The sequence below is a fragment of the Grampus griseus genome, assembly GCF_964374135.1.
Source record: "Grampus griseus genome assembly, chromosome: 6".
Taxonomy (NCBI): domain Eukaryota; kingdom Metazoa; phylum Chordata; class Mammalia; order Artiodactyla; family Delphinidae; genus Grampus; species Grampus griseus.
Genome location: NC_139000.1, coordinates 82,425,862 through 82,441,104, shown reverse-complemented (window position 1 = coordinate 82,441,104; position 15,243 = coordinate 82,425,862). Strand labels below are relative to the sequence as shown.

Below are 15,243 nucleotides of genomic sequence, written 5' to 3'. Positions count from 1 at the left end.
GTGGGTATGTCCTCCTGTTATAGATATACGTGCTCCTAGGCACAACTTTGCATGTGTGTGTGGGGGGGGGAGGTGTTTGGGGTCGGGGGGTCCAAGGCTGCTGTCTGTAGGGCTGTTGATGGAGTTCAAATGTGTAGGACAATGATCTGACTGGAGACCCTACAACAGACCATATAGATGAGAGAAGCTGGCCTAAGTCTTATTACCCAGGACCCAGAAAACCACCTGGTGGGAAGACATATTCACAGTATATTTGTTGGTTAACTAATTGACTAGATGAATGAATGAATAGATCAATCAAGCAATCTATCCATGCATGTATAAACAGTCAATTCCTGTCCTCCATTTCAGCTATCTGAGGGAAAAGATGACTTCGTCAAGAGAATGTCTATGGCACTCTGAACTGTACATGTATAGATATAAACTACAATGAAAGGAGAGTCATGACAGAGTGGACTCTAGGGTAGGCTGGGGTAAATAAAAGGCTCAGTAGTGCCTTCAAGGCTCCAGGCAATTAAGCTCCAGAAAACACTTTTTTATTTTGGTGAGAGAGCAATTCCCTGAAAAAATAAATGAGATGGCAAAGAAGTTAAACCCCAGAGGGCCACCTAGGCTTACCATGAGAGCCAACAACTCAACCAAAAATAAGACTTTTCTCATAAGAATTAAACATTATATGCTGGTTCCATAATACCCATTCCTTTTTAAGTTTAAATTTCAAAATACACGTGGAGTCTAAACTATTTTCATTTGTATGCATATTATGAACATACTGCATCGTGTAAACATAAATAAACGGATGTTATTTATCTCAAAGGAAAATTATCTTTTTGGATTATTCAACACAATCTGTTCACCTATATACTTCCCCACTCTATTTTTAAAAGCCTTCCAATCTCGTACGTCTATCAGTTGTTTAATGATCAGTTTCGCAAACAACTATTGAAATTTCTAAGACGCCTGATAATGTCAATTATTACAAATATAAAGGAAGTCCCATGAAACATTATAGGATCAGTCCAACGCAGCTTGATTGTAAAGGTGCAACAGTATATGCATCAGATGCTTCATTAAATTGGACTTGACACATTGTTTATACTCCTGATGTCTGCAGTTCTTTAAGAAAAATGAACAGCCTCTACCATCCATACTACAAGAAGGATAAATCACATCGGAAATCTCACACCAGAATTGCTTTTTTTTTTTACCCTGTCCTGCTCGCCTGCACTTTATTTTTTTATTTTTTTTAACATCTTTATCGGAGTATTATTGCTTTACAACGATGTGTTAGTTTCTGCTGTATAACAAAATGAATCAGCTATACATAAACATATATGCCCGTATCTCCTTCCTCCAGAATCGCTTTTTAAGTGAAGCACCATAAATGCAGTCACAGGGAAAACTGGAATTGATCCACTGGGATATGCATTATTAGCTATTACACAACAGAAAAGGCACAAATCTTCCCCATTAGACCCATTTGTTTGTTGGAGATCGGATGTTCCTGGAATGATTCTTCTTCCCTGGATTTACCTTGTTTTTGAGCTGGCCTGTTCTGCATCTCTCTTCGTCTGCTTACATTCACCCTCCATCTCTTCCCTGTCTCTCCTTCCTGTTGGATACACAATCAGCCTGCCTCATCAAAGCTTTGCCTTTCTTCCTTTCCAGCTATACTGTCTCTACGATGAATTGATTTCTTATTGTGCATGAACCAACATAGCGCTACTTAATTCCATAAAGGTTATTTATGTAAACAAACATCTTAATCTGATGACTTTATAAAAGTCATGTCTAGAAATTTACACTTTGACAGCCCAAAGAACAACCTATAAATACTCTAATTTGGAATTCTAAATGATAGATTTGTAGGGGAGGGGAATACATATGCATATATCCTTGAGTCTGTGTATAACATGGAGATCTAGAACATTGTGCTGGGGAACAGCAATAAACAAGATCCACATGGTTCCTGCCTAAATTCATGCAGTTTATATTCTAAGGGGGTGTAGAGACAGGTACTCAGGTGCACATTTACAATACTAGGTGACCTATGGTGGGATTGGGAAACACTGGGTAGGGGGCTATAAGAACACACAGAAGAGACACATAGCCCAGAGGTGGAGAGGCAGAGGAAGTTAGCCGGAGGCAGAAGCCATGAAAATGGTGTTCCTGGCAGAGAGAACAGCCAGTGTGAAGCCTGGGAGACTAGAGCTCCATAGGGGAATTTAAAGCTCAAGGAGGCTGCATCATCGTATTAAAGAAAGGGAGAGGCAAAAAATGAGGCTAGAGAAATGGGTTTGAATTTGAGGATGCAAGGCTTTTAAGACTTGTTAAGAAATTGTGAGTTTTTAATATATAAATATAATGTTACCCTAATTTAGAACATCAATATCATGCGGGGGGAGCTAGGCAAGCAGTTCCTAAAATTCATATGGAAAAAATTATCATGCAAGAATACTCTTGAAAATTCTGAAGGTAATTGATGAGTAAGACTAATACTTCAGGTAGAAAAATTTATATATATGTATACGAAACTTTAGGAGATAAAAAGTTTAGTGCTAGCATGTAAACAGACAAACTGATTAACAGAAGAGGACAGATGTCAAAATAGGCCAAAATACAAAGATGATCTTCATACTTAATCAAATTGTTATTTTAAATTAGTGAGGGAAAGTTCGAATTATATAATCAATGGTGTCAAGAGACCTGATGGGCTGATTAGCTCTTGAAAAAATATAAAACAATTTTTTTTGCTACTTCACTTCTTATATTTTAAAACTCCAGATAGAGCAAAGCTTTAAATACAGAAGCATGAAATAGTAAAGGTAACAGAAGAAAATATAGGAGACTTATTTTAATCTCTTATAGAAGGGAAGACTCTTTTTAGCTACATTTACAATACAGAAGCCATAAGGAAATAATAAATTTTACTACAAAAACATTTAATTCTGCGTTACCAAAAAAAGAACTATAATCAACATCAGAAGACAAGCAAAACATTAGACAAAGCATAAATTTTTCTTATTGTTAAACAGATTTTAGGAATCCATTTTTTGAAAAGGTCACCAAACCAATAGAAAAAGAAAATGGGGGCTTCCCTGGTGGCGCAGTGGTTGAGAGTCCGCCTGCCGATGCAGGGGACACGGGTTCGTGCCCCGGTCCGGGAAGATCCCACATGCCGCGCGGCGGCTGGGCCCGTGAGCCATGGCCGCTAAGCCTGTGTGTCTGGAGCCTGTGCTCCGCAACGGGAGGGGCCACAGCAGTGAGGGGCCCGCGTAATGCCAAAAAAAAAAAAAAAAAACCAAAAAGAAAATGGTTAAGGGATACATAGTTCACAGGAAAAGAAATACAAATGGCTTACATGTATATAAAAAGATTTTTAACCTAGATCATAATTACAGAACTGTGAAATAAAACAATGATGAGATGCTATTTCCCAAGAATATGATTGACAAAGGTCAAGAGGTTTGATGACAAACAGTATTGGCTTGGCTGTAGAAAAAGAGGTGCTTCCAGTTTGGGTGGGAAAATAAAATGGTGTGATCTTTTTGCCAGACAACTTGGCAATATCTATCAAATCACAAATGTCTTGCAAATGTCCCTGCAATTCAAATTCTAGGAAAATCATGCACGTGTGCAAGAACTTGAGCACAAGGTTGTTCAACTGGAGGTGAGTTAAATAAAAACTATTCATTCAATGGGTAATGTGTGGCTGTGGGAAAAAAAAAAAAGGTTTGAGTACATATGCGGATACAGAAACATTTTTAAGATATGCTGTTAAGTAAAAAAAACACCAAGATGTAGAACACTATCGCATGCCCCTCATTTGCATAAAAATTGTATATATATATTATATACACATATAATATATATATATATATATAATATATATATTATATATATATATATTGTATATATATATATATATATATACACACATACTCACATACTCATGTTATGAGTAGACTATTTCTAGAAGCAGACACACAAACTAAAATCAAAGTTTCTACTGGAGAGAGAGGCTGAGGGATTAGTAGGTTGGAGACTAACTTCTCATGATACACTTCTTTATACTGATCATATGTCTTATCACATTCAAATATTACTTTTTAAAAAAAAACTAATTACTAATAAAATTCCATACAATAAACTTAATGCATTTCAAAGAAAAAATGTGCAAAATCACTTTAAAGACTCAGAAAGGCTCCCAGGCTTGAGGAAGTCTTGGCTAAAGGCACTAACCTTTCTAAAGAAAGAATGTGTCAATCAGAATTGGTGCCTGGCAGTGAATGAAGGAGAGAGAAAGGAGTGTCGATCCAGGGGACACAGGTCTGGGCCAAAGTACTTCAAGTTCTGCATTCCCTTTTGTGAAGGCTCTCCCATTATGGAGATAGATGCCTCAGGCAAGCTTAGCTTAATGCCATTTAACATTTTAAATGCAGAATTAAGTGCCCTTGCTCTAATTCCAAGATCACCAAGCAAGCTTCCAGTTATAATTTGTTCTCCATTATAGATCTGCTAGTGTAGAAAGCAACTGTTACGTTGATCTGTTTATTCGGGTCTATGTGATAGTTACATGCTTTGCTATATAGCGATATACTGACAATCTGGTTTGATTTGGTTTTGTTTTAACCTGAAAAAAAAATACCTTTGGACTTTATTTTAAGAGACATGGGGAGCCATGGGGCAATTAGAAGCAGTGACATAAGATAGCATTTTGGAAAGAACACCCTAGCGCAGTGTGGTATATGGGTAGAGAGGGGGCAAGACTGGAGACCAGGATGCCATGTAGGAAGCCGTTGCAGCATTGTAGGCAAAAATGACGGTGGAATGAATTAACTTTTTGGTTATGTAAGTACTTGTTTGATGTTCATTTCCCCTCCCAGACTGCAAGCTTGGTAAGGAGAAGAAACCAGGTCAGTCTTTCTTTCGACCAGATCCCAAGTACTTAGCATGACACAGAGCAGATGCGTTAATATCTGTTGGAAGGAAGAATAAACGAGAGAATGAATGCGGGTAGTAGAGATAAAAAGAATTGGACAAATTTAAGAAATATTTAGAGAAGTGAATTGGCAAGACTTGATAATTGAGTGAATACAAGGGTTAAAGAGAGGAAGAAGCCAAGGTTCTGGACGTGCAAAACCTTTTGACCAAGTGGGCAGTGGCGCCATCCATTAACATAGGGAACACTGGAGATGGTTTGGGGTGACCATGATGATTTAATTTGGAAATGTCGAGCGTGATGCACTATGACATATCCAGGAGCGATGTTCAGTAGGCAGACGACCCAAAGGTCATCCCTGATAGTTGATGGGGACGATTATTAGGACATAAACAGCATGCAGAAGGCAACGGAAGTCATAGGTGAGGATGACATATCCCAGGAAAAGAAGCAGCCCTAGGAACGAAGCCAAAGAGGCATCAACTTTTAGGAGAGAAGCAGGGAAAAGGAAGCCCTTAAGTAAGAAGACTCTCCCTGGCCAGAGGGATAGGAAGAAAACAAGGAAAGTTCATTGACACCAAGGCCAAAGAAAAAGGATGCTTCAGGGAGAGTGAGAAATGAGGCCAAGTTCTGCTAAGAAGCAAATGAGAGAAGGACAAAGAAATACGCTTTGGATTTAGTCCTGTGAAGGTCTTTGGGGAAGGCAGAGCAAGTTTGATGAAGCAGTGGGCTGAGACTGGTTTGGGAGGGGAGGAAACAGACACAACAAATACAGCCCAGTCTTCTAAGATCAGGATTGGAAGGTAGAGAGGAAAGGGCCGAGACTAAAGGGAAATGGAAGGAGAGGGGACAGAGCTAAAGGAAAACTTTTCTAAGAAGGAAGGGACCTGGTCCTGCTTAAATTCTGATGTTGACAAGAGAAAGAGACTGAAAATACAGATGAGAGAAGGATAGTCATCAACAGTGAAAAGTCTGAGGGGATGGGATCTGTAATAGAGGTGGAGTGACTAGTTTCAGCCAAAGGCGTTCCAGCCCTTCCCGTCTACTGGAAGAAAAAGGTTCGTTTCAGATACAGGCAGTTTGTTCAAATGGAATATAAGTGGATGAGGCCACAAGAACATCACAAATATTGACAGAGAAAAAATAACCAAACTCAGCTGGGTTACTGCCATCATAGGAAGTAGAAATGGGGATTGCTCACATCCAGTCTACATGTCTACGGCTCCCACTATTAACAGTGTAATGTATGCACGTTTGAAAGGGAGCACCCTTTGTGATGGGCCCCACGTCTGGCTGAAGCTGAAACAATCACCATATAAATGTGGGTTTTAGCCTCATGTGCACTGACTGTCCTTATCACATCATATTAAAATTAGATCTGTCTCTCCCACTAGATATAAACTACTCAGGGGCTTCTTGCTTCCGTAAAGTACTTTATTTGTCTGTAGCATCACTAATGTCCTCAATAAACACTAGTTGAACTGAACTAACGTTTGCATGAAGTTTGAATTAGATGGCAGGCAGCCCAAATGACAATCGGGAAACATATTCCAGCCAGAAGGAAAGGAAAAGTTGATGGGGGCAGGAAGATGAGATTTGATTTCAGTGCACATTCCTGCTTTGGGGGTCATAGAAGATGGAGACTGGCAAAGAGGCAAGCCAGTAAGAGATCCCTCCGGAGCATCACCCACAGGAATGCACCAAGAGTGAGCTGAAAAGGTCAGGACACACCAGAGTGGCGGGTGTTCCGATCACATGTGAACATATGGATTAGCTGATGCAATTACCTAAAAGTGCAGGTAGAGAGTAGACGTTAAGAAAACGATCAAAAAAATGTTTGTTTCAATGAGTGGGAAACCTTAGGAGCACTGCCACCCAGGTTGGCAGGGAGCAGGTAACCTGCAAAGCCATCTGACCTGAGCTACAGAGGTGGACTTAGAGAAACTCACTGAGAGGACTCTGTTGTTTAAGCCACCAGGAGGACTAGAGCAAGCTCTGGGCTGGCCCAGAGGAGGAGGCAAGGGCGAATTCCAGGACAGAAAAGGAAACACTGGTGCCCATGGCTGACTGATTCAGAACCACAGAACCTTTCAGAAATTAGAGTCCATCTGAATCCCAACCTTCTGTTTCAGGATTAGGGGACTGGCTGGTGAGATTAAACGGCTCACCCAGGATCCCAGGTTCTGATGCTGTGAGAGTGTGGATATGAACCCCCACTCCCATCTCCCCCCATCCAGGTCCCCTTCAGTTACACCAGGTTCCTTTATGCTGCTGCCTCTCTGACTACATTAACCTTAGTAGGCCAGGTTCAGGTGGAACCATGGTGATGACCCACAGGTCCTGTAACCCAAGATTTCTTCACAATCCACGAAAGGGGCTTTGCAGCCAAGCACCTGCCTGAGCGCGTGTGTGTGTGTGTCTGTGTCTGTGTGTGCGCGTTGGGGGCAGCGGGGAGGGGGATAAGAAACATCACCAGAAACAGAGGAAGGAGACTGAAGGGTCACAGAGGGAGAAGGCCAAAACTAGAGTGCAAGGACAACACGCCAGAAGCAAAATCCCCCGTGACACTCTGAGTTCAGGGTGACAGCAGAGGGGCTGTGAAGTAAAGCTGAAAGCAGACCAAAAAGGGTATGTGGTTGGTTGGTTGGTTGGGTTGTTTGGAGAGAGGTGCTTGTTTTTCTACCACGCCTTGCCAGAGAACTTAGCGGCCACCGTGTCAAGCTCTCTGGCCCACCACTCCCCGGCCCGGGGAGTGAATGGTAAGTAAGCCCAGGCTCAAGAAGGGAAGCGAGCTGCCCCCACGGCGCGCCACAGTCAGAGAATTTGGGCCCAGACCCCTCTACCACCTCCCAGCAGGGAACTCCAGGGCACATGAAGCAGAAACAACTCTTATGACAAAGATTAGAGTTTAGAAGAACCCACCTTTTAAAGTGCACCATATTTCAGAGGTCAAAAACCAAAATTTTAATGTCTTTTGGTTTAAATGACGCTATTGTAGAACTGTTCAAAAATACTTCACTGAAATAAAATTTTTGTTTCTGTGGAGGACTGATCAAAGAGCACAGACACATGGGTTTCTGAGTAGCCAGGTCGGCTAACGGACTCGCTGCTATAAAGCTCACATATTTCACCCAGAGAAGACCTCCTGTCAGGTCCTCATCGAGAGAAATGCAGAATGATTAAAACAAATTTTTTAAAAGTCTGGGTGGGGATGTAATGTACAGCATGGTGATTATAATCAACAAGACCGTATTATATATTTGAAACTTGCTAAGAGAGTAGATCTTCAAAATTCTCATCACACGAAAACAATGTGCTAACTATGTGTGCTGATGGATGTTAACTAGATTTACTGTGGTGATCATTTTGCAAAATACGCAAATATTGAATCATTATGTTGCATGACTGAAACTAATGTAGTGTTGTAAGTCTATTATATCTCAATTTTTTTTAAAGTCTGGATGGTTTAAGGAAGTAAATCCTAAATTGTTAGAAAAATTGTACAATTCAAGATAATTAAGTCTGAAAGGACCACATCTAGTAGAGTTTTATACGTATATGTATATATTCATAGACACATGGTACACACATAAATAGAATTCTGGTGGGGGGGGTGTCTGCCTGCCCAAGAAATTATTGGGATATGAAGATTACAGGAAAGGGTGGGGTACTAGATAGCAATAGGTCATTCTCTGCAGTAAAAAAGGGAACTGTAAATGATGTGTGATTATTAAAATTTTTACCCTATACTAGAAGATGCAATATTCCCAAGGACATACAAATCATTTATCTTTTAATAGTATAACAGGTTACAAAGGAGGAGATGATGGTAGAAGGGAAAAGACATGGATGAAGCCTCAGTCCACCTCCTTCCCGCTGCCATGCCGTTTAACTTGTGAACATTTGAATATCTACTCCTCCTAAAATTGCTTGTACTCTCAAGGCGAAATCTGGGCAGGTGGGGCTGAGCAGACAAAGCCCTAAGCCAGAGCTAGATAAAATTCTCTCCTGAATTATTCTCTGCTTGACCAGAGAGCCCTGGGCAAGCCAATCAACCTGACAGTCCCTCCGAGGCTGTCAGGACCTTCCCACCTACTTCAGAACTAAATAAGCAGATGTCTGTAAAGTGCTTTCCAGGCCCCTTGGGGAGAAGCCCTGCGTGAAACCAGAGGTATTGTGTATGTCTCAGAAGTGTGCTCATAACTGGAAAAGCCTTAGTGCAGGCTGCGTAAATGGTAGCAGAATGAATTCTGAACGTGAGTCCATACCCCTTAAGCTTGTTCACTGGCTCAGCCATCAATCTTGGGGCAGTGAGAAGTCAGGGGAAAAGAGAAGGCTGGAAAGAATAGTACTCTCTGGCCACAGGGCTTTCATGGCAGCTAAGACAGACTTTGTACACAGGGCTGTGGGTTCCTCCACGTACATAACCACCCCTGACTGTGGCAAGGACTCCAGGGCAGCAGCCTCCATTCTGCTCTGTCTGCTCTGCCCTCCCTCCTATCCCAACCTACCAAGATGGTCCAGCAGGTGCAAGGTCAGCGTCCCTCACTGCAGCCAACTCATGAAGGCTTTTCTCTGTAGTCTGACTTTTGTGTATGCATTACTTACAGAAGAGGAAGACTTAAAATTAAAACAAACAAACACACTCACAGTAAAGTAAACAAAAAAACTGTATTTCTTCCCATGTAAAGATCAAGTCATTGCTTTGGGATCAGGAGCTCATGAACTTTTTAACTGCTTTGTCTCCAGTGGAGACGGGTTCACGTGGACTTAGCCAGACCAAGCTTGTCTGCACATCTCTGATGCTTCTCAGATGGTGAGCTGGAGTCAGGACCAGTCCAAGGACACAGAACAGAGGGGAGGCATCCTAAAGTGAGGACCTTGGCACTTCGGGATGCCAGGAGGAAGCTTCTAGGCCCCACGATGTCTTTAATGCACCGTGTCCTTAAAAGCGACTCTCTTCACTGCCCCTTGTTCATGCAGAGGAGGTTGGAGCAAAGCATTTCTAAAGCCCCTTTTTTCCCGTGATCCTGATTTTAAGTGACCCTGTGGCCTTGGTCTCATCAGCCCAGCACTAACATGCCACGAGTCTTCTGAGCAGCTCACATTTAAAGAGACATGGATGTACTCTGAAATAACCTATATGGGAAAAGAATCTTAAAAAAAAAGTGGATATATGTATATGTATAACAGATTCACTTTTCTGTACACCTGAAACTAACACAACATTGTAAATCAACTATATTCTAATAAAAATAATCAAAAATAAAATTTTTAACATATTTATTGGAGTATAATTGCTTTATCATGTTGTGTCAGTTTCTGCTTTATAACAAACTGAATCAGCTATATGTATACATATATGCCCATATCCCCTCCCTCTTGCGTCTCCCTCCCACCCTCCCTATACCACCCCTCTAGGTGGTCACAAAGCACCGAGCTGATCTCCCTGTGCTATGTGGCTGCTTCCCACTAGCTATCTATTTTACATTTGGTAGTATATATATGTCCATGCTACTCTCTCACTTCACCCCAGCTTACAACTTCCCCCTCCCCATGTCCTCAAGTCCATTCTTTACGTCTGCGTCTTTAAAAATAAAAATTTTTAAAAAGACATGGATGGCTTGGAGAATTCAGAGTAGATACTGAAAACATGCACATAGGACATGATGACACTAAAAGTCCTCAGATTCTCTCGCTGCTGGGCTCTGAGCACACAGCACCACTATTACTTGATAGCTGATGTATAAACTGCACTTTCTCCTGAACGAAAGCTTTGCGGAGCTTCAGAATCAGAGCATGGAATCCAAAGCCCTAGGTTTACATCTGACAAGCTCAGGCCCAGAAACATTAAGGAGCTGTTTCAAGATCAGGTAACTCCTGACTCCAGCTTTCTGTAACATATGGGGTTCTTTGGAAATATGTAAGCTTAGTACCTATGCATTATTTTTCTTCCCAGTTTTAGAACAAACACATGCATTCATTCACTCCTTCATCTCTGAGATGAATATTTATGACTTCCCAGTCCTTTGGACAGCCCACAGAGCAAAGTGAGTGGTGAGAAGGCATCCTGATTATGTGGGATCTGGACACGGGGAGGGGGAAGGGTAAGCTGGGATGAAGTGAGAGAGTGGCATGGTCATATATACACTACCAAATGTAAAATAGATAGCTAGTGGGAAGCAGCTGCATAGCACAGGGAGATCAGCTCGGTGCTTTGTGACCACCTAGAGGGATCAGATAGGGAGGGTGGGAGGGAGACGCAAGAGGGAGGAGATATGGGGATATACGTATATGTATAGCTGATTCACTTTGTTATACAGCAGAAACTAACACACTGTTGTAAAGCAATTATACTCCAATAAAGATGTTAAAAAATAAAAATAAAGAAATCAAATATGGAGCTAAAATTATCAGGCCAATGCAGAGCTCAGATCTCTGCCACCTGGGTAGTGAGATTTGTGTTTTAAAGACTTAGACCAAATAAATTATGACAATGGTCAATCAACTATTAATAACGCAAGGCTCAGGTTTTTTCTATCCCTTTCTTTCTCTCACATACATCAAACAAGAAAAACATCGCCCTGTCTAAATAACCACTCCCCCAAATCACCCAATTGATTTGTAAACACTAAGAAGAACCAAAACTTGGTATTGCTCTAAGGAACAGCAGGTTCAATGTCACATTCTACCCCACAGCTTTTGAACCTATAAGAAGGTCTCTAGAAAAGTGGTAAAGTTAGTTGGAGGGATAATGTCAGGGTATGATATTCAGTAATGGCTTGATAATGTTTCTCTTCCTAACAGGCAAGATGAGCAATGAGTTAAAACAGGAGGCACTTGCTTGGTACCAAAGGTTAAAAAAAAAAAAAAAAGGAAAGGAAAGAAGGGAGCAAGGGATAAAAAAGAAAGAGAGAGAGAGAGAGAGAGAAAGAGAAAGAAAGAAAAGAAGAAAAGGAAACCTAAAACAGAAAAAGAAAAGAAATTCAATTCCCTTTCCCCAGCTAAATAAAAACTCTAGGTTTTACAGCCCTATGACCTAGAGATAGTCAAAGAAATCATACAGAATGTTCCTGAGGAGAAAGAGACCTCAACTCTCAGCTGCTCAGCCAACTTTTTGGCTTAGAAAATGTCTTTACAAGGGAATATTGAAAAAACACAAACAGAGGTTTATGGGATAGAAACACTGAAAGATCTTAAACAGAACTAAACACAGTGCTGCAGAGCTATGACCACATCATCTCAACTTCCCATTACTTGCTTCTAATAGCATATAACCCAGGCTCTTCTCTTAACTCTAGTGCTCCGAATTCCCATAAGGAAATATCACTTTTCGGAGAAGAAAAAAAAAATCAAACACATTTTCCTTTATAGTCAATGAGAGGTGATGGAAAGGGGGAGGTGGAAGAAAGTAGGGTCAGAAGGTCAGGGGATCTCTCAGTTGTTTTACCCAATGTAATAAAAACCTCCTCAATGTAGAGATAGAAGATATGAAACTAAGAAGATTTCAAATGGTTGTGCTGAGCTGAATTCTGTAAATACCTTCACCAGGAAGACAACATGCTTTCAACTCCAGCTTGCAAGTTGTATTGAATAATGAATGATGTAAATAAGACCACCTTATTTATTAATAAGTCCAGTGTGGCTTATGCAACCACACTCAAAACTTAGTCTGTGGTTCTTAAATGCATGTAAAGCACAATTCAAGGTTCTAGAAGCCCCAATGGAGGGGCTGAGAAGTAATATCAGAGTAATAAAATCCGATGCCTTTCACTGAATCCTTATAATGGATCCAGAATTTTTTTTAGTACAATTAATTGCCATGGAAAAGCTTACTAAGGTGAGAGAGCCAAAATCAATGGGTTAATGACATAACATTACAGCTGCTTAACCAAGCCAACAATAAATTGCATACAGAGGCTCTGGCAGCAGAAGCTACAAATTCTATTTATGTTGTCCTAAGAGGAAAAATATTAGACTGGTCTCCAAATATTAATCCAAAATCAGCAAATGTCACCAAGGAAAATTAGAAATAAAAGGTCAGTGCTGGTCTTCATAAAATATGGGCAATATAAAAATGCCCTTTCACACCCATGTGAATATACTTAACACTTCTGATACGGCAGACTCTATGTCATGTGTTTCTGACCACAATTTTTACAAATCCATGACCTATTTTATATTTCAACCATACCTTTTACCACTAGGTGAGACAGAACTTGTCCTTTGCAAAGCATTTTGCCACATTCTGAGACTTAAAGGTCTGGTTACATAACTCCAACCACAGACTTTACTCTTGAATCCCATTTATATGTGACAATAGTATTGTTCGTAAATTTAACTTAGCACTGTTTTGGTGTAACCATCTCCAAATAACAGAAGCTGGCACATACTGGCAGTGTGATGTTAGGCAGCTGTGATGTGTATCTATAGACAGAAGTAGATCTAGACAGGGGTCACGTTAGTGGGTAAAGAGTATGAGACAGATACTGTGAAGGGGAGATTTTTAATAAAATAGGTTCAAACAGTGACTGAAAACGAAATGTCAATGTGGCTTAAAATATGCATATAGCATCAAAAAATAAAATCCTCTCCCTTAATTGGTCTATACATATATTTGTAAAATGTTCTACCAGGCGCTCTCTCTGCACCTTAAAAGGCACAATGGTTGTGCTTTCCCCCCAAGATATAGATATTAAAAGATTTACTATTTTTAAATGATAGGGTAAACTGTTGTTTCAGCAAGTTCTAATCATGGTTTATTTAGTTACATTGGTCCTATTTTTAAAAGATAGAAACATATAATTTCAGCTAAACTCCATTAAACTAGAACTTTAAAACAGGTTATTTTAGGAATACCATTGGGTCTAATAACAAAGTTTAAAAAAAAAGTGTAATTTGGTTTCAACTGCAGCTGGTATCCACTGGCCGAGAATTTAAAAGCTGTTTAAGCAAATATTAATATGTAAGAAAGACAGCACAGATGGTGTCATATAAGGATGAGAGTGAAACAAGCCCTACCACTGATGTCACTTTGATATCAAAGCAGCAAAATTCAAAATAATTATACAAAGTGCTTTCCAAACAAAGATTTCAATACATTCTACAGACAAAGACACTGGGACACAAACTGCCCAGGCTCAAATAAAGCTGAGGGGATGAGCAGACAAAAGTACTTTTTCTCAGAGTTCACCCCTATCAGCCTGACTCATGTTTCTAACCTAATTCTCCATCATGAACACTTAGCCTACACACCTCTCCGTTCTATCAGTCTCAGTGGATTTTCAAATCAAAAGAAGAAAATGAGTAGAAATTAGGAGTTATGGTTAGCCATTATTAAATGAATAACTGTGACAAATGCTTTGGTAAATGTAAAAAAAAAAAAAAATTAAGCCTGAAAATAGGAACCTGCCATCAGATAAAAAAGCAACAACAATTGTGAGAACTAATACATGAAAGCTCTACTCAAGTCTGTTAATTTCATATATATCAGGCAGCTAAGACCACTAAGGCGTAAAGTAATATTTTTGAAATTTAAAGAGTTTTATTTTTCCTCCAATTATGGCCTTAAAAAGTACTAAAATGAAAAAAATAGGCCCTAGTTTTCCTCCTTCATTACGTATCTATCACCTAATACAGAATTTATAAACAATCACAAAAGAAAACAACATCGAACTGTATACAGACACTCCCCATGGCCTCAGAATAGTCTAAAGAGCTCTGAATTCCATATGGCTTCCTCCATCTGACTACTGACACCCCATCTCATGAAAAAGACACAGATCCTGACAGAGGGCCACGGACACTTTGACCAGCCTGGCACGCTTCCACCAGCCCAAGCCAGGGCCAGCGCAGTCGGGGCCCTACCCACCCTTCCTCTCCAGCCCTGCCTCTGCCCTCCTTGCCAAAACGATTGCCATCCGAGCATCCCAGAGCCAGCCTGACAGTTGGCTGCTCCCGGCACATCTCAGCACTGCTGCGCCGGCACGTTTCTGCTCTGTTCTGTTGTCATTGCCTTCTGCCTGAGCCTTCTAACAGGAGCATCACCAGCAGAACAAACAACAGAGACTGGGAAGGTCTCTTACTTACATTAAAAAACAGGTTGTCTCAGTCAACTACGTTGGCACAACCAGGGTGGGCGTTATCCGTGGGGGGGAGGAAATGCATGCGCACTCGCCAACCGGAAGGCCACAGCCCAAGCCCTACTTTCAGGGCTGCCTATCGTGGTGTCAAACAGCCTCAAGAAAACCAGGAGAAACTTGGCCTTATAAGCCTCTATATGGATGAATAAAATCTCATGT

At 40.7% G+C, this 15,243-nt stretch overlaps 1 protein-coding gene across 6 annotated transcripts in view; it reads right to left on the bottom strand.

Annotated features, from left to right (window-relative positions):
* NTRK2 (neurotrophic receptor tyrosine kinase 2) overlaps positions 1-15,243 on the bottom strand; it is a gene marked incomplete at both ends in the record, with an annotated part of 377,341 nt that overhangs the window by 360,913 nt on the left and 1,185 nt on the right. The gene's annotated exons all lie outside the window — the stretch shown is intronic.